Here is a 26563-nt window from a genome sequence, read left to right on the forward strand (position 1 = left end):
AACCCTACAGTAAGGAAGACCCTTAATGCTAATGGGATCCCTTATCCCTAACCCTAACACTACAGCTAAAAATAACCCTAACCTTGGATCCTTAAACCTAACCCCTAACACTTACTTTAAACCCAAACCCTAACCCTAATCCTAAGCATTAAACCTAACCCTATCTCTTAACCCTAACGCTAGCCCTTACCCTAACGCCTAGATCTAACCCTAAATCTAACCTACCGCCTAATCCTAACCTTAAGCCCTAATGCTAACACTAACCCTGAACACAAACCTACCCGTAACCCTTAACACTAACCCTATCCGTGAACCTAAACCCTGACCCTAACCATTACCCGCACCCAAGCATTTAACCCTGAACCTAACCCTAAATCTTAATGATAACCTTAACACTAAACCCTAACCCTAAGCCCAACACTTAACCCTAATCCTATCCCTTAACCCTAACCCTAACCCTAATGCTACCCCCTAAACGTAACCCTAACCGTGACCAGTAAACCTAACCCTAAACTCTAACACAAACCATAGCACATAACTCTAACCCTAAAACTAACCCTAACCCTAACCCTAAACCCTAAACCCTAACTCTTAACCTTAACCCTAAGCCTTAACTCTCACGCTAACCTTTAATCCTAACCCTAATCCTAATCTTCAACCCTAAACCTAACACTTAACCCTAACCCTGTACCAAACCCTAACCCCTCATCTTAACCCTAACCGTAAACCTCAACCCTAAACCAAAGTGTAACCGTTAAACCTAAGAGTAACCTTTAACCCTAACCCTATTCCCTAACCCTGAGCCCTCACACTAACACTAAACTTCATCCTTAACCCTAACCAGAATCCTAACCCTAAATCTAATTCTCAGACTTCTTGCTTTCTTAGAGTTTAGAAAGCCTGCAATCCTCCCATGCCATGCGTGAAAGGAGGCTCTACCACTGTGTCCTGCATGAAACCCACGGGCCCATACCCAGAGTATGATAGAGTGGGTTCCCGGGTACAATCCCAGCCCCCTAAACTCCCCCCGCCTGCCTAATGCAGACAGGGCCCGTGCGCTAAGCATAAACAATACCTTTAACAGATAACCCTAACCCTGAACATAACACCCAACCCTGTTCCTATTTCTCCCCTTAACACGTAAACCTCACCGTGCGCCTAACTTTAACCTCTTATCCTAACGTTAATGCATAACCCATTTCCTGAGAACAACCCCTATCCCATAATTCTAACCCTATCTCCTAGTCATCACTGTGACACCTAATCCCTAACCCTAATTCTAAACCGCTAACCCTAACCGTAACCCTACCTACAACCCTAACACTGACAGTAACCCTTACTTCTAACCCCAACGCTATGCCTAACAAAAACCCTAACCCTTGACCCTAACCCTTCACCCTAACCCCTAAGCCTTACCCTAACCCTTAACCCTAATCCGAATCCTAACCATTAAACCTAACCCTAGCTCTTAAAGCTAACCCTAAACCTTACCCTCACGACTAGACCTAACCCTGACACTAACCTAACACCTAACCCTAACCAGAACCCCTAAAGCTAACTCTGAACCCTATCCCTAACCCTAGCAGTAAACTTTAACCCTAAACCTAAGCCCAACCCGTAACCCTAATCCTATCCTTTTACCCTAAAACTAACCCCTAAACCTAACCCCTATACCTCACCCTAACTCTAACCCCAATCCTAATTCTAACCATACCCCTTCATAAAACACTAACTCCTAACCGCTAACCCTAACACTAACCAAAAACCTTAATCACTAATCCCTAACCCTAACGCTTAACCTTTACCCTAACCGTTAACCCTAACCCTAAATCTTAACACTGACCCTAACCTTAACCTTTAACTCTAAGCCTAACCCTTAACCCTACAGTAAGGAAGAACCTTAATGCTAATGGGATCCCTTATCCCTAACCCTAACACTACAGCTAAAAATAACCCTAACCTTGGATCCTTAAACCTAACCCCTAACACTTACTTTAACGCCAAACCCTAACCCTAATCCTAAGCATTAAACCTAACCCTATCTCTTAACCCTAACGCTAGCCCTTACCCTAACGCCTAGATCTAACCCTAAATCTAACCTACCGCCTAATCCTAAAATTAAGCCCTAATGCTAACACTAACCCTGAACGCTAAACCTACCCGTAACCCTTAACACTAACCCTATCCGTGAACCTTAACCCTGACCCTAACCATTACCCGCACCCAAGCATTTAACCCTGACCCTAACCCTAATCCTTAATGCTAACCCTAACACTAAACCCTAACCCTAAGCCCAACAATTAACCCTAATCCTCTCCCTTAACCCTAACCCTAACCCTAACCCTAATGCTAATCCCTAAACGAAACCCTAACCGTGAACAGTAAACCTAACCCTAACCTCTAACACAAACCATAGCACATAACTCTAACCCTAAAACTAACCCTAAACTTAACCCGAAACCCTAACTCTTAACCTTAACCCTAAGCGTTAACTCTCACGCTAACCTTTAATCCTAACCCTAATCCTAATCTTCAACCCTAAACCTAACACTTAACCCTAACCCTGTACCAAACCCTAACCCCTCATCTTAACCCTACCCGTAAACCTCAACCCTAAACCAAAGTGTAACCGTTAAACCTAAGACTAACCTTTAACCCTAACCCTAATCCCTAACCCTAAGCCCTCACCCTAACACTAAACTTCATCCTTAACCCTAACCATAATCCTAACCCTAAATCTAATTCTCAGACTTCTTGCTTTCTTAGAGTTTAGAAAGCCTGCAATCCTCCCATGCCATGCGTGAAAGGAGGCTCTACCACTGTGTCCTGCATGAAACCCACGGGCCCATACCCAGAGTATGATAGAGTGGGTTCCCGGGTACAATCCCAGCCCCCTAAACTCCCCCCGCCCGCCTAATGCAGACAGGGCCCGTGCGCTAAGCATAAACAATACCTTTAACAGATAACCCTAACCCTGAACATAACACCCAACCCTGTTCCTATTTCTCCCCTTAACACGTAAACCTCACCGTGCGCCTAACTTTAACCTCTTATCCTAACGTTAATGCATAACCCATTTCCTGAGAACAACCCCTATCCCATAATTCTAACCCTATCTCCTAGTCATCACTGTGACACCTAATCCCTAACCCTAATTCTAAACCGCTAACCCTAACCGTAACCCTACCTACAACCCTAACACTGACAGTAACCCTTACTTCTAACCCCAACGCTATGCCTAACAAAAACCCTAACCCTTGACCCTAAACCTTCACCCTAACCCCTAAGGCTTACCCTAACCCTTAACCCTAATCCTAATCCTAAGCATTAAACCTAACCCTAGCTCTTAAAGCTAACCCTAAACCTTACCCTCACGACTAGACCTAACCCTGACACTAACCTAATACCTAATCCTAACCAGAACCCCTAAAGCTAACCCTGAACCCTATCCCAAACCCTAGCAGTAAACTTTAACCCTAAACCTAAGCCCAACCCGTAACCCTAATCCTATCCTTTTACCCTAAATCTAACCCCTAAACCTAACCCCTATACCTCACCCTAACTCTAGCCCCAATCCTAATTCTAACCATACCCCTTCATAAAACACTAACTCCTAACCGCTAACCCTAAAACTAACCAAAAACCCTAATCACTAATCCCTAACCCTAACGCTTAACCTTTACCCTAACCGTTAACCCTCACCCTAAATCTTAACACTGACCCTAACCTTAACCTTTAACTCTAAGCCTAACCCTTAACCCTACAGTAAGGAAGACCCTTAATGCTAATGGGATCCCTTATCCCTAACCCTAACACTACAGCTAAAAATAACCCTAACCTTGGATCCTTAAACCTAACCCCTAACACTTACTTTAACCCCAAACCCTAACCCTAATCCTAAGCATTAAACCTAACACTATCTCTTAACCCTAACGCTAGCCCTTACCCTAACGCCTAGATCTAACCCTAAATCTAACCTACCGCCTAATCCTAACCTTAAGCACTAATGCTAACACTAACCCTGAACCCTAAACCTACCCATAACCCTTAACACTAACGCTATCCGTAAACCTTAACCCTGACCCTAACCATTACCCGCACCCAAGCATTTAACCCTGACCCTAACCCTAATCCTTAATGCTAACCCTAACACTAAACCCTAACCCTAAAACCAACACTTAACCCTAATCCTATCCCTTAACCCTAACCCTAACCCTAATGCTAACCCCTAAACGTAACCCTAACCGTGACCAGTAAACCTAACCCTAACCTCTAACACAAACCATAGCACATAACTCTAACCCTAAAACTAACCCTAACCCTAACCCTAACCCTAACCCCTAACTCTTAACCTTAACCCTAAGCGTTAACTCTCACGCTAACCTTTAATCCTAACCCTAATCCTAATCTTCAACCCTAAACCTAACACTTAACCCTAACCCTGTACCAAACCCTAACCCCTCATCTTAACCCTAACCGTAAACCTCAACCCTAAACCAAAGTGTAACCGTTAAACCGAAGAGTAACCTTTAACCCTAACCCTAATCCCTAACCCTAAGCCCTCACCCTAACACTAAACTTCATCCTTAACCCTAACCAGAATCCTAACCCTAAATCTAATTCTCAGACTTCTTGCTTTCTTAGAGTTTAGAAAGCCTGCAATCCTCCCATGCCATGCGTGAAAGGAGGCTCTACCACTGTGTCCTGCATGAAACCCACGGGCCCATACCCAGAGTATGATAGAGTGGGTTCCCGGGTACAATCCCAGCCCCCTAAACTCCCCCCGCCCGCCTAATGCAGACAGGGCCCGTGCGCTAAGCATAAACAATACCTTTAACAGATAACCCTAACCCTGAACATAACACCCAACCCTGTTCCTATTTCTCCCCTTAACACGTAAACCTCACCGTGCGCCTAACTTTAACCTCTTATCCTAACGTTAATGCATAACCCATTTCCTGAGAACAACCCCTATCCCATAATTCTAACCCTATCTCCTAGTCATCACTGTGACACCTAATCCCTAACCCTAATTCTAAACCGCTAACCCTAACCGTAACCCTACCTACAACCCTAACACTGACAGTAACCCTTACTTCTAACCCCAACGCTATGCCTAACAAAAACCCTAACCCTTGACCCTAACCCTTCACCCTAACCCCTAAGCCTTACCGTAACCCTTAACCCTAATCCTAATCCTAACCATTAAACCTAACACTAGCTCTTAAAGCTAACCCTAAACCTTACCCTCACGACTAGACCTAACCCTGACACTAACCTAACACCTAACACTAACCAGAACCCCTAAAGCTAACCTTGAACCCTATCCCTAACCCTAGCAGTAAACTTTAACCCTAAACCTAAGCCCAACCCGTAACCTTAATCCTATCCTTTTACCCTAAAACTAACCCCTAAACCTAACCCCTATACCTCACCCTAACTCTAACCCCAATCCTAATTCTAACCATACCCCTTCATAATACACTAACTCCTAACCGCTAACCCTAACACTAACCAAAAACCCTAATCACGAATCCCTAACCCTAACGCTTAACCTTTTCCCTGACCGTTAACCCTCACCCTAAATCTTAACACTGACCCTAACCTTAACCTTTAACTCTAAGCCTAACCCTTAACCCTACAGTAAGGAAGACCCTTAATGCTAATGGGATCCCTTATCCCTAACCCTAACACTACAGCTAAAAATAACCCTAACCTTGGATCCTTAAACCTAACCCCTAACACTTACTTTAACCCCAAACCCTAACCCTAATCCTAAGCATTAAACCTAACCCTATCTCTTAACCCTAACGCTAGCCCTTACCCTAACGCCTAGATCTAACCCTAAATCTAACCTACCGCCTAATCCTAACCTTAAGCCCTAATGCTAACACTAACCCTGAACCCTAAACCTACCCGTAACCCTTAACACTAACGCTATCCGTGAACCTTAACCCTGACCCTAACCATTACCCGCACCCAAGCATTTAACCCTGAACCTAACCCTAATCCTTAATGATAACCCTAACACTAAACCCTAACCCTAAGCACAACACTTAACCCTAATCCTATCCCTTAACCCTAACCCTAACCCTAATGCTAACCCCTAAACGTAACCCTAACCGTGACCAGTAAACCTAACCCTAACCTCTAACACAAACCATAGCACATAACTCTAACCCTAAAACTAACCCTAACCCTAACCCTAACCCTAAACCCTAACTCTTAACCTTAACCCTAAGCGTTAACTCTCACGCTAACCTTTAATCCTAACCCTAATCCTAATCTTCCACCCGAAACCTAACACTTAACCCTAACCCTGTACCAAACCCTAACCCTCATCTTAACCCTAACCGTAAACCTCAACCCTAAACCAAAGTGTAACCGTTAAACCTAAGAGTAACCTTTAACCCTAACCCTAATCCCTAACCCTAAGCCCTCACCCTAACACTAAACTTCATCCTTAACCCTAACCAGAATCCTAACCCTAAATCTAATTCTCAGACTTCTTGCTTTCTTAGAGTTTAGAAAGCCTGCAATCCTCCCATGCCATGTGTGAAAGGAGGCTCTACCACTGTGTCCTGCATGAAACCCACGGGCCCATACCCAGAGTATGATAGAGTGGGTTCCCCGGTACAATCGCAGCCCCCTAAACTCCCCCCGCCCGCCTAATGCAGACAGGGCCCGTGCGCTAAGCATAAACAATACCTTTAACAGATAACCCTAACCCTGAACATAACACCCAACCCTGTTCCTATTTCTCCCCTTAACACGTAAACCTCACCGTGCGCCTAACTTTAACCACTTATCCTAACGTTAATGCATAACCCATTTCCTGAGAACAACCCCTATCCCATAATTCTAACCCTATCTCCTAGTCATCACTGTGACACCTAATCCCTAACCCTAATTCTAAACCGCTAACCCTAACCGTAACCCTACCTACAAACCTAACACTGACAGTAACCCTTACTTCTAACCCCAACGCTATGCCTAACAAAAACCCTCACCCTTGACCCTAACCCTTCACCCTAACCCCTAAGCCTTACCCTAACCCTTAACCCTAATCCTAATCCTAACCATTAAACCTAACCCTAGCTCTTAAAGCTAACCCTAAACCTTACCCTCACGACTAGACCTAACCCTGACACTAACCTAACACCTAACCCTAACCAGAACCCCTAAAGCTAACCCTGAACCCTATCCCTAACCCTAGCAGTAAACTTTAACCCTAAACCTAAGCCCAACCCGTAACCCTAATCCTATCCTTTTACCCTAAAACTAACCCCTAAACCTAACCCCTATACCTGACCCTAACTCTAACCCCAATCCTAATTCTAACCATACCCCTTCATAAAACACTAACTCCTAACCGCTAACCCTAACACTAACCAAAAACCCTAATCACTAATCCCTAACCCTAACGCTTAACCTTTACCCTAACCGTTAACCCTCACCCTAAATCTTAACACTGACCCTAACCTTAACCTTTAACTCTAAGCCTAACCCTTAAGCCTACAGTAAGGAAGACCCTTAATGCTAATGGGATCCCTTATCCCTAACCCTAACACTACAGCTAAAAATAACCCTAACCTTTGATCCTTAAACCTAACCCCTAACACTTACTTTAACCCCAAACCCTAATCCTAATCCTAAGCATTCAACCTAACCTATCTCTTAACCCTAATGCTAGCCCTTACCCTAACGCCTAGATCTAACCCTAAATCTAACCTACCGCCTAATCCTAACCTTAAGCCCTAATGCTAACTCTAACCCTGAACCCTAAACCTACCCATAACCCTTAACACTAACCCTATCCCTAACCCCCTTACCCTGACTCTGTTAACCCTCACCCTAACCCTCAACCCTGACCCTAACCTTAAACCTTAATCCTAACCATGCGTGAGATGAGCCTCTGCCTTTGTCCTGCGTGACAGTTAATGCCCAACACCCAGGGTACGATGAAGTGGGGACGCAGCCTTGCTCCACACCCACAGTGCCCCGTACGTTAGAGAGGACCCATGCCCTAACACACACCGTTAAACGTAAGCCCGAACCCTATCACTAAACCAAACCCTTCGTAAGCCCTGAATCTAACTCCTAATAGTAACCCTAATCCCTGACCCTTACTCTTGCCTCTCATCCTAAACCTAAACCCAACCACTAAACATAATCCTAATCTCTAACCCTAACAGTAATCCTAACCCTAATTCTAACCTAAAACCCTAACCCCTAAACCTAATCCTAGTCCCTAACACCTAACCTTACCCTAAACCGAATTCCAATTCTCAGACTTTTGCAATTCAAAAACTTAAAAAAGCCTACAATCCACCAATGCAGTGTCTGAGATGAGCGTCCACCCCTATGTCCTGCATGACAGGCAGGCGCCAATGCCCAGGGTACTATGGAGTGGAGTCCTGGGGTCTGTAGGCTTGCTAAACTCCAGTTTGGAAGAATTACTATAGTCATATATAGGGATGCTTACATTTACTGATAGAAAGCAACTATTGGTGTGTGATTTGTAGGCTTGCCTTACTCTAGTTTGGATGAAGAAGCTGAATCATATGTAGGAATATTAGCTTTGAGTTAGAGGAAGCATCTATGGGGGGTGCTTTTTTGGCTTGTTAAACTCTGGTTTGGAAGAAGTTCGAGAGTCTTATATAGGAACGATATCATTCTTTCAGAGAAAGCAATTATAGGGAGTTGGTTTGTAGGCTTGCTAAGCTCTAGTTTGGAGGAAGGCGAGAGTCATATATAGGAACGCTTACGTTCACATAAAGCGTCTACGGGGGGACGGTTTCTAGGCTTCCTAAACTCTAGCTTGGAAAAAGAGGACAGTTATGTATAGGAACTCTCGGCGGGGGATTTGTAGCATTGCTAAAATCTTAGATTGGAAAAGTTGCGAGAGTCATACATAGGAATGTTAACATTCACTCAATGAAAGCAACTATAAGGGGTGCTTTCCAGGCTGGCTACACTCTAATTTGGAAAAAGTGCGACAGTCATGTATAGGAAGGCTTATATTCACTCAGACAAAGCAATTATGTGTAGGTGTATAGTAGGCATGCTAACTTTAGTTTGGAAAATTTCGAGAGCCATGTATAGGAAATCTTACAGTAACTTAGAGAAAGCAACGAACAGGGGTGGAGTGTAGGCTTGCTAAACTCTAGTTTGGAGGAAGTGCCATAGTCATATATAAGGAACGCTTAAATTCGTTCAGAGAAAACAGCTGTCGGGGATTGGTTTGTAGACTTATTCAACTCTAGTTTGGAAGAAGTGCGAGAGACATATATAGGAATGTTTACATTGACTCAAAGAAAGCAACTATGGGGGAGTGTTATTTTGGCATGCCAGATGCTAGTTAGGAAGAAGTACAAGACTCATATATAGGAACGCTTAAATTCACACAGCGAGAGCAACTACGGAGTAGTGTCAGGTAGACATGTTAAAGTCTAGCTTGGGAGAAGTTCCAGAGTCCTATATAGGAAAGGTAACAGCCACTTTGAAAAAGCAAGTCTTGGCGGGTTGTTTGTAGGCCTGCAAAACCCTGTTTTAGTTGAAGTGTGAGAATCATATATGAGAACGCTTACATTCACTCAGAGAAAGCAACGATGGGGTTGTTTGTAGGCTTACTAAACTGCAGTTTGGAAGAAGCACGAGAATCACATATAGGAACACATACATTTTGACACACTGAAAGTAACTATGGGGTGGTGTCTTATAGGCATGCTAAACTCTAGTTTGGACGAAGTTTGAGAATCACATATAAGAAAGCTTAGAGTCACTTAGAGAAAGCAAATCTCTGGGTGTGGAATGTAGGCCTGCTAAACTCTATTTTGGTTTAAGACGGCGTGGTGGTTTGTAGGCATACTAAACTCTAGTTTGGAAGAAGTAGGAGAATGATATATTGGAACGCTTACATTCACGTAGAGAAAGCAATTATGGGGTGGCGTTTCTGTAGCCATGCTAATCTCTAGTTTGGAAGAAGTTAAGGAGTAATATATAAGAAAGGGTATAGTCATAGAAACCAACTCTCGGGGGATGTTTTGTACACCTGCAAAACTCCAGTTTGGAAGTGGGGGAGAGTCATATTGGGGACCGCGTGCATTCACTCAGAGAAATCAACGATGGGATTGTGATTTGTAGGCATAGTGAACTCTAGTTTGGAAGAAGTACGAGAATCGTATATAGGAACGCTTACCTTCATGCAGAGAAAGCAACTATGGGGTGATGTTTGTATGCCTACTAAAATATAGTTTGGAGGAAGTTCGAGAGCCATATCTGGGAAGCTTACAGTCACTTAGAGAAAGCAGCTCTCGGGGGTGTTTCGTAGGCCTGCTAAACTCTATTTTCAATGAAGTGTTAGAATAATATATGGGAACTCAGTGAAAGCAACGTCGTGGTTGTGGTTCCTAGGCATACTAACCTGTAATTTGGAAGAAGCAAGAGAATCACATGTAGAACCGCTTACATTCCGGCACCGAATGCAACTATGGGGTGGTGTTTTGTAGGCTTGCAAAACTCTAGTTTGGACGAAGTTTGAGAGTCATATATAGGAAAGTTTACAGTCACGTAGAGAAAGCAACTCTCTGGGTGTGGAATGTAGAGTTATTTTGGTTGAAATAGAGTTATTTTGGTTGAAGTGTGAGAGTCATATATGGGAACGCTTACATTCACTCAGAGAAAACAACGTTTGGGTGGTGGTTTGTAGGGCATACTAAACTGTAGTTTGGAAGAAGTACGAGAGTCCTATATAGGAACACTTACATTCACGTAGAGAAAGCACTTCTGGCGTCAGGTTTTGTAGGCATGCTAAACTGCAGTTTGGAAGAAGTTGGAGAACCTTATACAGGAAAGATTACCGTCACCTAGGGAAAGCAACTCTCGGGAGATTTTTTTGTACACATGCTAAACTCTAATTTGGATGAAGTGTGAGAGTCAAACATGGGACCGCTTACATTCCCTCAGAGAAACAACACTGGGGTGGTTTTTGTAGGCATACTAAAGAGTTTGGAAGAAGTACGAGAATGATATTTGGGAACGCTTACATTCACACAGAGAAAGCAACTACGGGGTGGTGTTTTGTAAGCATGCTATAGTTTGGAAGAAGTTCTAAACCTGAACAGTCACTTAGAGAAAGCAACTCTTGGTGGGTGATTTTTAGGTCTGCTAAATTGTATTTTGAAAGAAGTACCAGAGTCATATATACTAATGCTTACATTCATGCAAAGAAAAAACCATGGGGTGATGTTTTGTGGGCATGTTAACCTGTAGTTTGGAAGAAGTTGGAGAGTCTTATTTAGGAAAGCTTACAGTCACCTAGAGAAAGCAACTCTCGGGAGAGCCTTTCTTGGCCTGCTAAACTCTACTTTGCATCAATTGTGAGAGTCAAACATGGGAATGCTTTCATTCATTCAGAGAACGCAACGTTTGGGTGGTGGTTTGTAGGCATTCTAAACTGTATTTTGGAGGAAGTACGAGAGTCATGTATATGAACGCTTACATTCAGGCAGAGAAAGCAACTCTGGGGTCGTATTTTGTTGGCATGCTAAACTGTGGTTTGGAAGAAGTTCGAGAGTCTTATATAGGAAAGATTACAGTGACACAGAGAAAACAACTCTCGGAAGTTTATTGGTAGGCCTGCTAAACTCTAACTTGGATGAAATGTGAGAACGCTTGCATTCATTCACTCAGAGAAGGAAACATCATGATGGTTTGAAGGCATAATAGCTGTAGTTGGGAAGAAGTAGGAGAGTCATATATATGAACCGTTACATTCACGCAGAGAACGCAACTGTGGGGTGGCGATGTATGCATGTTAATCTGTAGTTTGGAGGAAGTGCGAGAGTCATATCTGGGGAAAATTACAGTCACTTAGAGAAAGGAACCATCTTGGGCTGGTTTGTAGATCTGCTAAATTCTATTTTGGAAACACAGTGTGAGTCATATATGGGAACGCTTATGTTCACTCAGAGAAAGCAACCACGGTGTGGTGTTTTGTTGGCATGGTGTAGTTTGAAAGAAGTTGGAGATTCTTATATAGGAAAGTTTACAGTCACCTAGAGAAAGCAACTCACGGGGTGTTGTTTGTAGGCCTGCTAAACTCTAATTTAGATGAAGTGAGAGAGGCATATATATGAACGCTTATATTGATGCAGAGAAAGCAACTATGGGGTGGTGTTTTGTAGGCATGCTAAAATATAATTTGGAAGAAGTTCGAAAACAGTCACTTAGAGAAAGCAACTCTCGGCGGTTGATTTTTCGGTGTGCTAAATTGTATTTTGAAAGAAGTACCAGAGTCATATATACAAACGCTTACATTCATGCAGAGAAAGCAACTGTGGGGTGGTGTTTTCTAGGCATGCTAAATTCTAGTTTGGACGAAGTTTGAGAATCACATATAAGAAAGCTTAGAGTCGCTAAAGCAAATCTCTGGGTGTGGAATGTAGGCGTGCCAAACTCTATTTTGGTTTCAGAGTGAGAGTCATATATGGGAAGGCTTACATTCACTCAGAGAAAGCAACGATGGTGTGGTGGTTTGTAGGCATACTGAACTCTAGTTTGGAAGAAGTAGGAGAATGATATATGGGAACGCTTACATTCATGCAGAGAAAGCAATTATGGGGTGGCTTTTGTGTAGCCATGCAAATCTCTATTTTGCAAGAAGTTAAAGAGTAATATATAGGAAAGCGTACCGTCATTTATAGAAACCAACTTTCGGGGGATGGTTTGTAGGCCTGCAAAACTCTACTTTGGAAGAAGGGGGAGAGTCATATGGGGGACTGGGTACATTCACTCGGAGAAATCAACGATGGGGTTGTGGTTTGTAGGCATACTAAACTCTAGTTTGGAAGAAGTACGAGAATCATATATAGGAACGCTTACATTCATGCAGAGAAAGCAACTATGGAGTGATGTTTGTATGCCTACTAAACGATAGTTTGGAGGATGTTCGAGAGTCATATCTGGAAAGCTTACAGTCATTTAGAGAAAGCAACTCTCTGGGGATGGTTCGTAGGCCTGCTAAACTCTATTTTCAATGAAGTGTTAGAATCATATGCAGGAACGCTTACATTCACTCAGAGAAAGCAACGTTGGGGTGGCCGTTTTTGAGCATACTAAACTCTACTTTGGAAGAGGTACGAGAGACATAAATACGAACGCTTACATTAACACAGAGAAAGCAAATACGGGGTGCTGTAGTGCAGGCATGCTAAACTATAGATTGGAAGAAGTTCGAAAGCTGACAGTCACTTAGAGAAAGCAACTCTTGGCGGGTGATTTTTAGGTCTGCTAAATTGTATTTTGAAAGACGTACCAGAGTCATATATACAAACGCTTACATTCATGCAGAGAAAGAAACTATGGGGTGACGTGTTGTTGGCATGCTAAACTGCAGTTTGAAAGGAGTTCCAGGGAGATCAAAGATGGCGGAGTGGTGGTGACGGCCTGAATCTGCGCTCCCGGGAAGGAAGGCATCGATCCGGACCTGCCACAATGCTAGAAGACCGCTCCCACACAGGAACAGCGGTGTGAATCCACGGAGAATCAGCGTGGGACAAACAGAGCGAGTGAGGTCTGAGGTGAACGAAAATTGGGAACGGGGGACAGACACTAGCCAGCGGAGCGCGGGTCGGATACACCGGCCCCCAGCCGGGGCGGGTGCAGCCTCTCGGGAAAGCGGCTAGCCCTCCGCTCCCAATTGAAAAGAGCCCTGACCCAGGCCAGCACAGAATCACTGAGGGATACGTGGCGCATTGGAGACAGGAGGCTTTTTTTGAGAAATTACCTTAGAACCTGGGGGATCTCAGCTGAGACAGCGCTTGGCGAGGAGGGACGGATCTGCCCCAGGGCAGAAAAACACAAAAGACTCCCGGACAGCAAATAGCGTTGTACCCCGTGCTGCCTTTTTCGGCAGTTCTCCAGCCGGTCACCCCCGGTGCGTGTCCTTACTGGCCAGCCCCTGGGCAGTGGCGGTCTCTGCCTGCCGGGGAGCCGGTCCCCTCCAGCCCCGGAGCTTGGCAGGCGCCATCTTGAAAGCGAGAGCGAAACGGCTCGGGAGCCAAAAAGTGCCCAGCGGCTCTTTCTGCCCGTGCTGCCTTTTCCGGCGGTTCTCCAGCCGGTCACCCCCGGTGCGTGTCCTTACTGGCCAGCCCCTGGGCAGTGGCGGTCTCTGCCTGCCGGGGAGCCGGTCCCCTCCAGCCCTGGAGCTTGGCAGGCGCCATCTTGAAAGCGAGAGCGAAACGGCTCGGGAGCCAAAAAGTGCCCAGCGGCTCTTTCTGCCCGTGCTGACTTTTTCGGCAGTTCTCCAGCCGGTCACCCCCGGTGCGCGTCCTTGCTGGCCAGCCCCTGGGCAGTGGTGGTCTCTGCCTGCCAGGGAGCCGGTCCCCTCCAGCCCCGGAGCTCGGCAGGCGCCATCTTGAAAGCGAAGGCAAAACCGATCGGGAGCCAAAAAGTGCCCAGCGGCTCTTTCTGCCCGTGCTGCCTTTTTCGGCGGTTCTCCAGCCGGTGACCCCCTGGTGCGCGTTCTTGCTCACCAGCCCCCGGGCAGTGGCGGTCTCCGCCTGCCGGGGAGCCGGCCCCCTCCGGCCCGGAGCTCGGCAGGCGCCATCTTGAAAGCGAAGGCAAAACCGCTCGGGAGCCAAAAAGTGCCCAGCGGCTCTTTCTGCCCGTGCTGCCTTTTTCGGCGGTTCTCCAGCCGGTGACCCCCTGGTGCACGTTCTTGCTCACCAGCCCCCGGGCAGTGGTGGTCTCTGCCTGCCGAGGAGCCGGTCTCCTCCAGCCCCGGAGCTCTGCAGGCGCCATCTTGAAAGTGAGGGCGAAACCGCTCGGGAGCCATAAAGTGCCGAGCGGCTCTCTCTGCCCGGCGCCCTCCGCTGGTCCCTGAACCAACGCCAGGAGTGCGGGATATGCCGGGGCCGCGCTCGGGGTGAAGGGGCAGAGCTGCGCTAAGGCAAAAAAAAAAAACAACACGAACAAGAAGAATAGGCTCGCCGAACTGTATATTTTATTCTTGGTAAATTTCTTCTGGGTTTTGTTTGTTTGTGTTTGTGTTTGTTTTTGGTTTTTTTGGGGTTTTTTCTTTTTTTTCTTTCCTTTTCTTTTCTTTTTCTTTTTTTTTTCCGGCAGCGGACAGCCTCGGCGGGCACCTTTGCCCTCTGGGCCTCTGGCTGCCACGCCTTTTTGAGCGCGGAGGTTGGATCCCCACCACCCTCGGAGCTGTGCGGGCGCGCAGACGTCATCTTGAAATCCACTGCGAAACCACCCGGGACCCAGCCGGGCGGGCGTGAAGGGGCGGAGCTGTGCTAAGGCGTAAAAACAAAAACATCTAATGGCCGCTCCGGACCCAGCCAAGCGGAAGTGAAGGGGCAGAGCTGTGCTAAGGCGTAAAACAAACAAACAAACAAAAAAACATTGAGTCGCTGAATTATATACTTCAGATTTGTGTATCTTTCTGCCTTGCAGTGTGGTGAAGTGCTATGTAGTTTGTTTTTGTTCATTTTTGTTGGCGTTTTTGGTGTTTTTTGGTTTGGCTTTTTGCGTTTCTTTTCTTTTTTTTTTTTTTCTTTTTTTTTTCTTTTTTTTCTTTTTCTTTCTTTCTTTTTCTTCTTTTTTTTCTTTTCTCTTTCGTTTTCTCCTCTTTCTTTTCTTTCTTTCCTTTTCTTTTTTCTTTTTTTTCTCTTCTCTTTCTCCTCTCTTTTCGCCTTCTAACTGGGGACCCACGGTGAGCTTCGGAACGGGCCAGGTCCCTGGCTCTGGTACATACCGGATCCTGAGTAGTCACCCCCAGGGCCGGAGATCTGCGGACACGCAATTGCCACTCTAGGGCCCACAGCCAAGTCACTGCGGAGCAATAGGGTACCAAGAGGCTCCCCGGACGGCCCTCTCCCCTGGTCCACGGACCTTATATAGGATCCCTGCCCAAGTGTAAACACTGAATACTTCTCCAGAAGCGAGAGTGTGGAACCTGATCCCTGGGGACATTGGGCCAAGACAGACTTTTGCCCGTGGGAGCTACAGCAACTGGGGCGCTGAGCAAGCAAAGTCACCGTCCTCTTCCCATAGCTAGTATCTTGCCGGCAGATAGAGTCAGAAACCTCCCCTATAGAGGAAGAACCAAAGGGAAACAAACAAACAAACAAACAAAGAGAATTTCGGTCTACTATTAGTGTGGACCCTGCCTGCCTTCTGAAAGACCACAACACAGTGTCCTAACTCACCAAAGCGGTCCTGGATCACTCCAATCCTCTAGGATTGGACCCATCGGAAGCAGTCCCCCAACGGAAACAGAAAAATCTCTGAACAATACACAACAGTCTCCCCCTCTTGCCAAAAGAAGCAACATACCTAGACTGTTTCACAGCCTAAGAATAGAGCACAAAGAGTCCTGTTAACCAGACTAAACCTATAAGTAAAGATCCATTGACAAATCTAGATGGGAAGGACCCAGCGAAAAAACACGGAGAGCAAAAAGAATCAAATGGAAAGCTCATCCCCAAAGAGAAATACCAGCTCCCAACCATTTGACACAAACCAGACTCAAAACACCAACATGTCACAGGAAGAATTCCAATTATGGATTATAAACAAGCTGAATAATATACAAGAATCAATGGATAAACAACACAAGGAAAACACACAAAAAATACAGGATTTGGAGGAAAAATTCACTAAAGAAATTGAAATATTGAAGAAAAACCAAACTGAACTCCTAGAAGTGAAGAATTCACTCAGAGAGCTACAAAACACTGTGGAAAGTCTCAAGAGCAGGGTAGACCAAACAGAGGAAAGAATCTCAGAAATTGAAGATAACTCCTTCCAACTAAATAAGTCAGTCACAGAGATAGATCAAAAAAGTAAGAGAAATGATCTGAGACTTCAAGAAATGTGGGATTATGTGAAGAAACCTAACTTGAGAGTTATTGGCATTCCTGAGGGTGAAGAAGATAACAAGCAAGGGTTGGACAAGCTATTTGAAGACATAATCGAGGAAAATTTTCCAGGCCTTGCCAATACTCTAGACATACAGATTCAAGAAGCTCAAAGGACCCCTGGGAGATTCATAGCAAATAGGAAAACACCACGCCACGTAGTCATCAGGCTGACCAAAATATCCACTAAAGAGTCACTTCTCCGAGCTGTAAGGAGAAAGAAACAAGTAACTTACAAAGGAAAACCCATCAGAATTACGCCAGATTTCTCAGCTGAAACCTTACAAGCAAGAAGAGGTTGGGGCCCCATTTTCACGCTTCTGAAACAGAATAATGCCCAGCCTAGAATCTTGTACCCAGCTAAGCTAAGTTTTCTATACGAAGGAGAAATCAAGACATTCTCAGATAAACAAAGGTTGAGGGAATTCACCAAGACAAGACCAGCCCTCCAAGAAGTACTCAAAAGAGAATTATACACGGATCAGCACAAGAAAGATCCACGAATGTAAAACTACTCAAGAGCTAAAGATGAAATTCCAGATACCACAATGGCCCAGGAGAGAAAACATCACAATGAAGTTCTACCCAACAAGCTGAACAAAAAACTGTCTCACCTATCAGTTTTCTCAATAAATGTGAATGGCTTGAACTCCCCGCTCAAGAGACATAGACTGGCCCAATGGATAAAAAAATACAATCCAAGTATCTGCTGTCTTCAAGAAACTCACCTAACCTGCAAAGATGCATTTAGACTGAAAATAAAAGGATGGAAATCGATATTTCAAGCAAATGGTAACCAAAAGAAAGCTGGTGTGGCAATCTTAATTTCCAATAACTTAGCTTTCAAACCAACAAAAATAATAAAAGACAAAGATGGCTACTACATACTGATTAAAGGCACAATTCATCAAGAAGCCATGACTATACTCAATATATATGCACCCAACCTAGGTGCACCTAGATTCATAAAGCAAACCCTACTAGATCTCAACCAAATGATAGATAACAATACTGTAATAGCTGGAGACTTTAACACCCCACTGACAGTACAGGACAGATCCTCTAAACAGAAAATAAACAAAGACATAATGGACCTCAATAGAATGCTAGAACAAATGGGCATGGCTGACATCTATAGGACATTCTACCCAAAGTCCACAGAATATACATTCTTCTCATCAGCTCACGGGACATTCTCTAAGATTGACCATGTCCTAGGACATAAATCATGTCTTCAAAAATTCAAAAAAATAGAAATTATACCATGCATCTTCTCAGATCACAGCGGAATAAAAGTAACAATGATCACAAACAGAAACCCTCACTCTTACTCAAAGTCATGGAAGCTAAATAACCTTCTCCTGAATAATTATTCTATAAAAGAAGAAATCAAGATGGAAATCAAAAATTTCTTTGAATTAAATGACAATGGAGATACAACTTATCAAAATCTATGGGATGCAGCTAAAGCAGTCCTGAGAGGAAAATTCATATCCATAAATGCCTATATCAAAAAGACAGAAAACATGCAAATAGACAACCTAACGAATAGACTCAAAGAACTGGAGAAAGAAGAACAGAACGATCCCAAACCCAGCAGAAGGCGAGAAATTACTAAGATCAAAGCAGAACTAAATGAAAAGGACAACAAAGAAACTATAAGGGAAATTAATAAAACAAAAAGTTGGTTCTTTGAAAAGATAAACAAAATAGACACACCTCTGGCTAGACTAACCAAGAGCACAAAAGTAAAATCTCTAATAACCTCCATTAGGAACATGAAAGGAGAAATCACAACCGATGCTACAGAGATACAAGATATCATCTATGAATTCTACAAAAATCTTTATGCACACAAACTGGAGAACGTGGAGGAAATGGACAAATTTTTAGAAACACATAGTCTTCCCAGGCTCAACCAGGAAGAAATAGAGTACCTGAACAGACCAATATCAAGAACTGAAATCGAAACAGCAATAAAAAACCTTCCCAAAAAGAAAAGCCCTGGTCCAGATGGGTTCACACCTGAATTTTACCATACATACAAAGAAGAACTGGTGCCCATCCTACATAAACTATTCTCCAATATTGAGAAGGATGGAGTTCTCCCCAACACGTTCTACCAAGCCAATATAACATTAATACCAAAACCTGGAAAGGACACAACAAAAATAGAGAACTACAGACCAATTTCCCTCATGAATATAGATGCAAATATTTTCAATAAAATACTAGCAAATTGAATCCAAGTACTTATCAAAAAAGTAATCCACCACGACCAAGTGGGCTTCATCCCCGAGATGCAGGGGTGGTTCAACATACGTAAATCTATCAATGTAATTCACCACATAAATAGAAGCAAAAACAAAAACCATATGATACTCTCATTAGATGCAGAAAAAGCATTTGACAAAATTCAACACCCTTTTATGATAAAAACGCTTAACAAAATAGGCATTGATGGAACCTACCTAAAAATGATACAAGCCATATATGACAAACCCACAGCCAACATCATACTGAATGGGGAAAAACTGAAAGCACTCCCACTTAGAACTGGAACCAGACAGGGCTGCCCATTGTCTCCATTACTTTTCAACATAGTATTGGAAGTCCTTGCGAGAGCTATCAGGCAAGAGAGCAGAATCAAGGGAGTCCAAATAGGGAAGGAAGAGATCAAACTCTCACTTTTTGCTGATGATATGATGTTATATCTGGAAAACCCCCAGGATTCAACCAAGAGACTCCTGGAATTGATTAACGAATACAGCAAAGTCTCAGGCTACAAAATTAATATACACAAATCAGAGGCATTTATATATGCCAATCACAGTCAATCGGAAAACCAAATTAAAGACTCAATACCCTTCAAAATAGCAACAAAGAAAATAAAATATCTAGGTATATACCTAACTAAAGAGGTAAAGGACCTCTATAAGGAAAACTATGAAACACTGAGAAAAGAAATAGCAGAACTTGCAAATAGATGGAAAAATATACCATGCTCGTGGATCGGAAGAATCAACATTGTTAAAATGTCTATACTACCCAAAGTGATCTACAGATTCAATGCAATCCCTATTAAATTACCAACATCATTCTTTACAGACATAGAGAAAATAATTATACACTTTGTATGGAATCAAAGAAGACCCCGTATAGCAAAAGCAATTTTAAGCAACAAAAACAAAATGGGAGGTATTAATTTGCCAGACCTCAAACTATACTACAAGGCCGTGGTTCTTAAAACAGCCTGGTATTGGCACAAGTGCAGGGACACAGACCAGTGGAACACAACAGAAAATCCAAATATAGAACCATCCTCATATAGTCACCTAATTTTCGACAAAGCGGGAAAGAATATACTCTGGGGACAAGAATCCCTATTCAATAAATGGTGCTGGGAGAATTGGTTAGCCACTTGTAGAAGACTGAAACAGGACCCACAGCTTTCACCTCTCACAAAAATCAAATCACGGTGGATAACAGACTTAAACCTTAGGCGTGATACAATCAGAATTCTAGAAGAAAATGTAGGAAAGACTCTTACAGACATTGGCCTAGGCAAAGAATTTATGAAGAAGACCCCCAAGGCAATCACAGCAGCAACAAAAATAAATGAATGGGACATGATTAAATTAAAAAGCTTCTGCACAGCCAAAGAAACAGTCCAGAGAATAAACAGGCCACCTACAGAATGGGAAAAAATTTTTGCATACTACACATCAGATAAAGGACTGATAACAAGAATCTATTTAGAACTCAGGAAAATCAGCAAGAAAAAAATCAAGCAACCCTATCAAAAAGTGGGCAAAGGACATGAATAGAAATTTTTCAAAAGAAGATATAAAAATGGCTAACAAACATATGAAAAAGTGTTCAACATCTCTAATCATCAGGGAAATGCAAATCAAAACCACAATGAGATATCACTTAACCCCAGTGAGAATGGCCTTTATCAAAAAAACCCAAAACAACACATGTTGGCGTGGGTGTGGAGAGACAGGAACACTAATACACTGCTGGTGGGACTGCAAACTAGTGCAACCTCTGTGGAAAGCATTATGGAGGTATCTTAAACAGATTCAAGTAGACCTGCCATTTGACCCAGCAATCCCATTACTGGGCATATATCCAAAGGAAAAAAGGTCATTCTGTAACAAAGGCACGTGTACCCAAATGTTTATAGCAGCACAATTCACAATAGCAAAGATGTGGAAACAACCCAAATGCCCATCAATACATGATTGGATTAGTAAACTGTGGTATATGTATACCATGGAATACTACTCAGCTATAAGGAATGATGAAGATACGACATCTCTATGGTTCTCCTGGAGAGAGTTGGAACCCATTATATTAAGTGAAGTATCCCAAGAATGGAAAAACAAGCATCACATGTACTCACCAGAAAATTGGTTTCCTTGATCATCACCTAAATACAAATCTGGAAACGACACCAATTGGACATTAGACTGAGGTGGGGGGTGGGGGAGGGGATGGGGGTATGCCTACACAATGAGTGCATTGCGCACCGTTTGGGGAGTGGTAACATTTGAAGGTGCTGACTCGGGAAAGGGGGGGTGGGGAAAAAAATATGAAACTATTGTTAAAAAAAAAAAAAAAAGAAAGGAGTTCCAGAGCGTTATATAGGATAGCTTACAGTCACCTAGAGAAAACAACACTCGGGACAGCTTTGCAAGCCTCTAAACACTAATTAGCAGCAATTGTGAGAGTCAAATATGGGAACGCTTACATTCACGGAGAGAACACAACGTTTGGGTGGTGGTTTGTAGGCATAATAACTGTAGGTCGGAAGAAGTAGGAGAGTCATATATATGAACAGTTACATTCACGCAGAGAAAGAAACTGTTGGGTGGTGTATGTACGCATGTTAATCTATACTTTGGAGGAAGTTTGAGAGTCATATCTGGGGAAAATTACAGTCACATAGCTAAATCAACCATCGGGGACTGGTTTGTAGGTCTGCTAAATTCTATTTTGGAAAAAGTGATTCATATAAGGGAATTCTTATGTTCACTCAGAGAAAGCAACGATGCGGTGGTGTATTGTTGGCATGCTAAACTTTAGTTTGGAAGAAGTTCGAGAGTTTTACATAGGAAAGCTTACATTCACCTAGAGAAAGCAACTCTCAGGATGTGGTTTATAGGCCTGGTGAACTCTAATTTGGATCAAGTGTGAGAGTCATACATACGAGTTCCAAAATACAGTTTAGTATGCCTACAAACCACCAGCCTAACATTGCTTTCTCTGAGTGGATATAGGCCTTCCCTTATATGAATCTCGGACTGCTTTCAAAATGCAATTTGCCTGACCTACAAAACACCGCCCGAGAGTTGCTTTCTCTCACTATAAGCTTTCCTATATATGACTTTGGGACATAATTTAGCATGCCAACAAAAGGCCACCCCATAGTTTGCGTGAATGTAAGTGTTCCTATGCATCACGCTCGTACTTCTTCCAAAGTATAGTACACCTACCAACCACCTCCCCAACGTTGCTTTTTCTGAGTGAATGTAAGCATTCTTTTATTCTCGTACTTCCTCCAAACTCCAGTTTAGTGTGACTAAAAATCATCACCGCAACCCTGCTTTCTCTGAGTGAATGTTAGCGTTCCCGTTTATGATTCACACTTCATCCAAAATAGAATTTAGCAGAACTACAAACCGGCCCCCAAGGGTTGCTTTCTCTGTGAGACTGTAAGCTTTCCTATTACTCTTAACTTCTTCGCAACTAGAGATTTGCATGCCTACAAAACACCACCCCATAGTTGCCCTCTCTGCGTGAATGTAAGCACTCACATATATGACTCTGCTACTTCTTCCAAAATACAGTTTAGTATGCTTACAAACAACCACCCAAAAGTTAAGTTCTCTGAGAGAATGTTAGCGTTCCCATGTATGACAGTCACAAATGGTGCAAGGTAGAGTTTAGCAGGCTTACAAACAATCTCTCGAAAGTTGCTTCCTCTAGCGGACAGTAAGCTTTCCTATAAAAGACTGTCGAACTTTTTCGAAACTACATTTCAGCACGCCAACAAAACATCACCACATAGTTTGTCTCAGCATAAATGTAACAGATTTTATATATGACTCTGGTACTTCTTTCAAAATACAATTTAGCACACCTCAAAATCAACCGCCGAGAGTTGCATTCTCTGTCACTGTCAGCTTTCGAACTTCTTCCAAATTATATTTTATCATGCCTACAAAACACCACCCCATAGTTGCTTTCTCTGCGTCCATATAAGCGTTCATATATATGACTCTCGTACTTCTTCCAAACTGGAGTTAGTATACCTACAAACCGGCACCCAAATTTACCTTTCTCTGAGTGAATGAAGCGTATCCATGTATGCCTCTTTCACTTCATCCAAATTAGAGTTTAGCGGCCCACAAACCACCTCCTGTGAGTTGCTTTCTCTAGGTGACTATAAACTTTCCTATATAAGATTCTCAAACTTCTTCCAAACTACAGTTTAGCATGCCAACAATACAGCGCACCATCGTTGATTTCTCTGAGTGAACATAAGCGTTCCCATATATGACTCTCACTCTTCTTCCAAAATAGAATTTAGCAGACCTACACAACACCCGATGGTTCCAATTCTCTAGGTGACTCTAATTTTTCCCACATATGACTCTCGAGCTTCCTCCAAACTAGATTATGATGATTACATAGGCCACCCCACAGTTGCTTTCTCTTCGTGAATGTAACCGTTCATATATGACTCTCCTACTTCTTTTGAACTACAGCATTTATTCCTACAAACCATCACGACAACGTTCTTTCTCTGAGTGAATGCAAGCGTTCCTGCATATGATTCTAACACTTCATTGAAAATAGAGTTTAGCAGGCCTACGAACCACCCCCAGAGAGTTGCTTTCTCTAAATGACTGTAAGCTTTCCAGATATGACTCTCGAGCATCCTCCAAACTATCGTTTAGTAGGCATACAAACATCACTCCATAGTTGCTTTCTCTGCATGAATGTAAGCGTTCCTATATATGATTCTCGTCCTTCTTCCAAACTAGAGTTTAGTATGCCTACAAACCACAACCCCATCGTTGATTTCTCCGAGTGAATGTACCCAGTCCCCCATATGATTCTCCCCCTTCTTCCAAAGTAGAGTTTTGCAGGCCTACAAACCATCCCCCAAAAGTTGGTTTCTATAAATGACGGTACGCTTTCCTATATATTTCTCTTTAACTTCTTGCAAAATAGAGATTTGCATGGCTACACAAAAGCCACCCCATAATTGCTTTCTCTGCATGAATGTAAGCGTTCCCATATATCATTCTCCTACTTCTTCCAAACTAGAGTTCAGTATGCCTGCAAACCACCACACCATCGTTGCTTTCTCTGAGTGAATGTAAGCCTTCCCATATATGACTCTCACTCCGAAACCAAAATAGAGTTTAGCACGCCTACATTCCACACCCAGAGATTTGCTTTAAGCGACTCTAAGCTTTCTTATATGTGATTCTCAAACTTCGTCCAAACTAGAGTTTAGCACGCCTAGAAAACACCACCCCACAGTTCCTTTCTCTGCATGAATGTAAGCGTTTGAATATATGACACTGGTACTTCTTTCAAAATACAATTTAGCAGACCTAAAAATCCACCGCCAAGAGTTGCTTTCTCTAAATGACTGTCTGCTTTCGAACTTCTTCCAAACTATATTTTAGCAGGCCTACAAAACACCACCCCATAGTTGCTTTCTCTGCGTCCATATAAGCGTTCATATATATCACTCTAGTACTTCTTCCAAACTGGAGTTAGTATACCTACAAACCGGCACCCCAATTTACCTTTCTCTGAGTGAATGAAGCGTATCCATGTATGCCTGTTTCACTTCATCCAAATTAGAGTTTAGCGGCCTACAAACCACCTCCTGTGAGTTGCTTTCTCTAGGTGACTGTAAACTTTCCTATATAAGACTCTCGAACTTCTTCCAAACTACAGTTTAGCATGCCAACAATACAGCGCCCCATCGTTGATTTCTGTGAGTCAACATAAGCGTTCCCATCTATGACTCTCACTCTTTTTCCAAAATAGAATTTAGCAGACCTACACACCAGCCCCCGATGGTTCCTTTCTCTAAATGACTCTAATTTTCCCCAGATATGACTCTCGAACTTCCTCCAAACTACAGATTATGATGATTACATACGCCACCCCACAGTTGCTTTCTCTGCGTGAATGTAACCGTTCATATATGACTCTCCTACTTCTTCGAACTACAGTTGTTATTCCTACAAACCACCACGACAAAGTTCTTTCTCTGAGTGAATGCAAGCGTTCTCACACTTCATCCAAATTACAGTTTAGCAGACCTACCAACAAACTACAGAGAGTTGTTTTCTCTGTGTCACTGTAATCTTTCCTATATAAGGCTCTCGAACTTCTTCCAAACCACAGTTTAGCATGCCAACAAAATACGACCCCAGAGTTGCTTTCTCTGCGTGAATGTAAGCATTCGTATATATGACTCTCCTACTTCCTCCAAAATACAGTTTAGAATGCTTACAAACCACCACCCAAACGTTGCGTTCTCTGAGTGAATGTAAGCGTTCCCATGTTTGACTCTCACAATTGATGCAAATTAGAGTTTAGCACGCTTAGAAACAATCTGCCGAGAGTTACTTTCTCTAGGTGACTGTAAGCTTTCTTATATAAGACTCGCGAACTTCTTCCAAACTACAGTTTAGCATGCCAACGAAACACTGCCCCATCGTTGATTTCTCTGAGTGAACATAAGCGTTCCCACATATGACTTTCTCTCTTCTTCCAAAATAGAATTTAGCAGATCTACAAAACGGCCCCCGATGGTTGCTTTCTCTAAGTGACTGCAATTTTCCCCAGATATGACTCTCGAACTTCCTCCAAAGTATAGATTAACATGCGTACATACACCACCCAACAGTTTCTTTCTCTGCGTGAATGTAACCGTTCATATATATGACTCTCCTACTTCTTCCGAACTACAGTTATTATGCCTACAAACCACCACCCAAACGTTGTGTTCTCTCCGTGAATGTAAGCGTTCCCATGTTTGACTCTCACAATTGCTGCTAATTAGTGTTTAGAGGCTTGCAAAGCTGTCCCGAGTGTTGCTTTCTCTAGGTGACTGTAAGCTATCCTATATAACACTCTGGAACTCCTTTCAAACTGCAGTTTAGCATCCCCACAACACATCACCCCATAGTTTCTTTCTCTGCATGAATGTAAGCGTTTGTATATGACTCTGGTACGTCTTTCAAAATACAATTTAGCCGACCTAAAAATCACCCGCCAAGAGTTGCTTTCTCTAAGTGACTGTCAGCTTTCGAACTTCTTCCAATCTATAGTTTAGCATGCCTGCACTACAGCACCCCGTATTTGCTTTCTCTGTGTTAATGTAAGCGTTCGTATTTATGTCTCTCGTACCTCTTCCAAAGTAGAGTTTAGTATGCTCAAAAACGGCCACCCCAACGTTGCTTTCTCTGAGTGAATGTAAGCGTTCCTGTATATGATTCTAACACTTCATTGAAAATAGAGTTTAGCAGACCTACGAACATCCCCAGAGAGTTGCTTTCTCTAAATGACTGTAAGCTTTCCAGATATGACTC

Source organism: Eulemur rufifrons, unplaced genomic scaffold, assembly GCF_041146395.1.
Source record: "Eulemur rufifrons isolate Redbay unplaced genomic scaffold, OSU_ERuf_1 scaffold_31, whole genome shotgun sequence".
Taxonomy (NCBI): domain Eukaryota; kingdom Metazoa; phylum Chordata; class Mammalia; order Primates; family Lemuridae; genus Eulemur; species Eulemur rufifrons.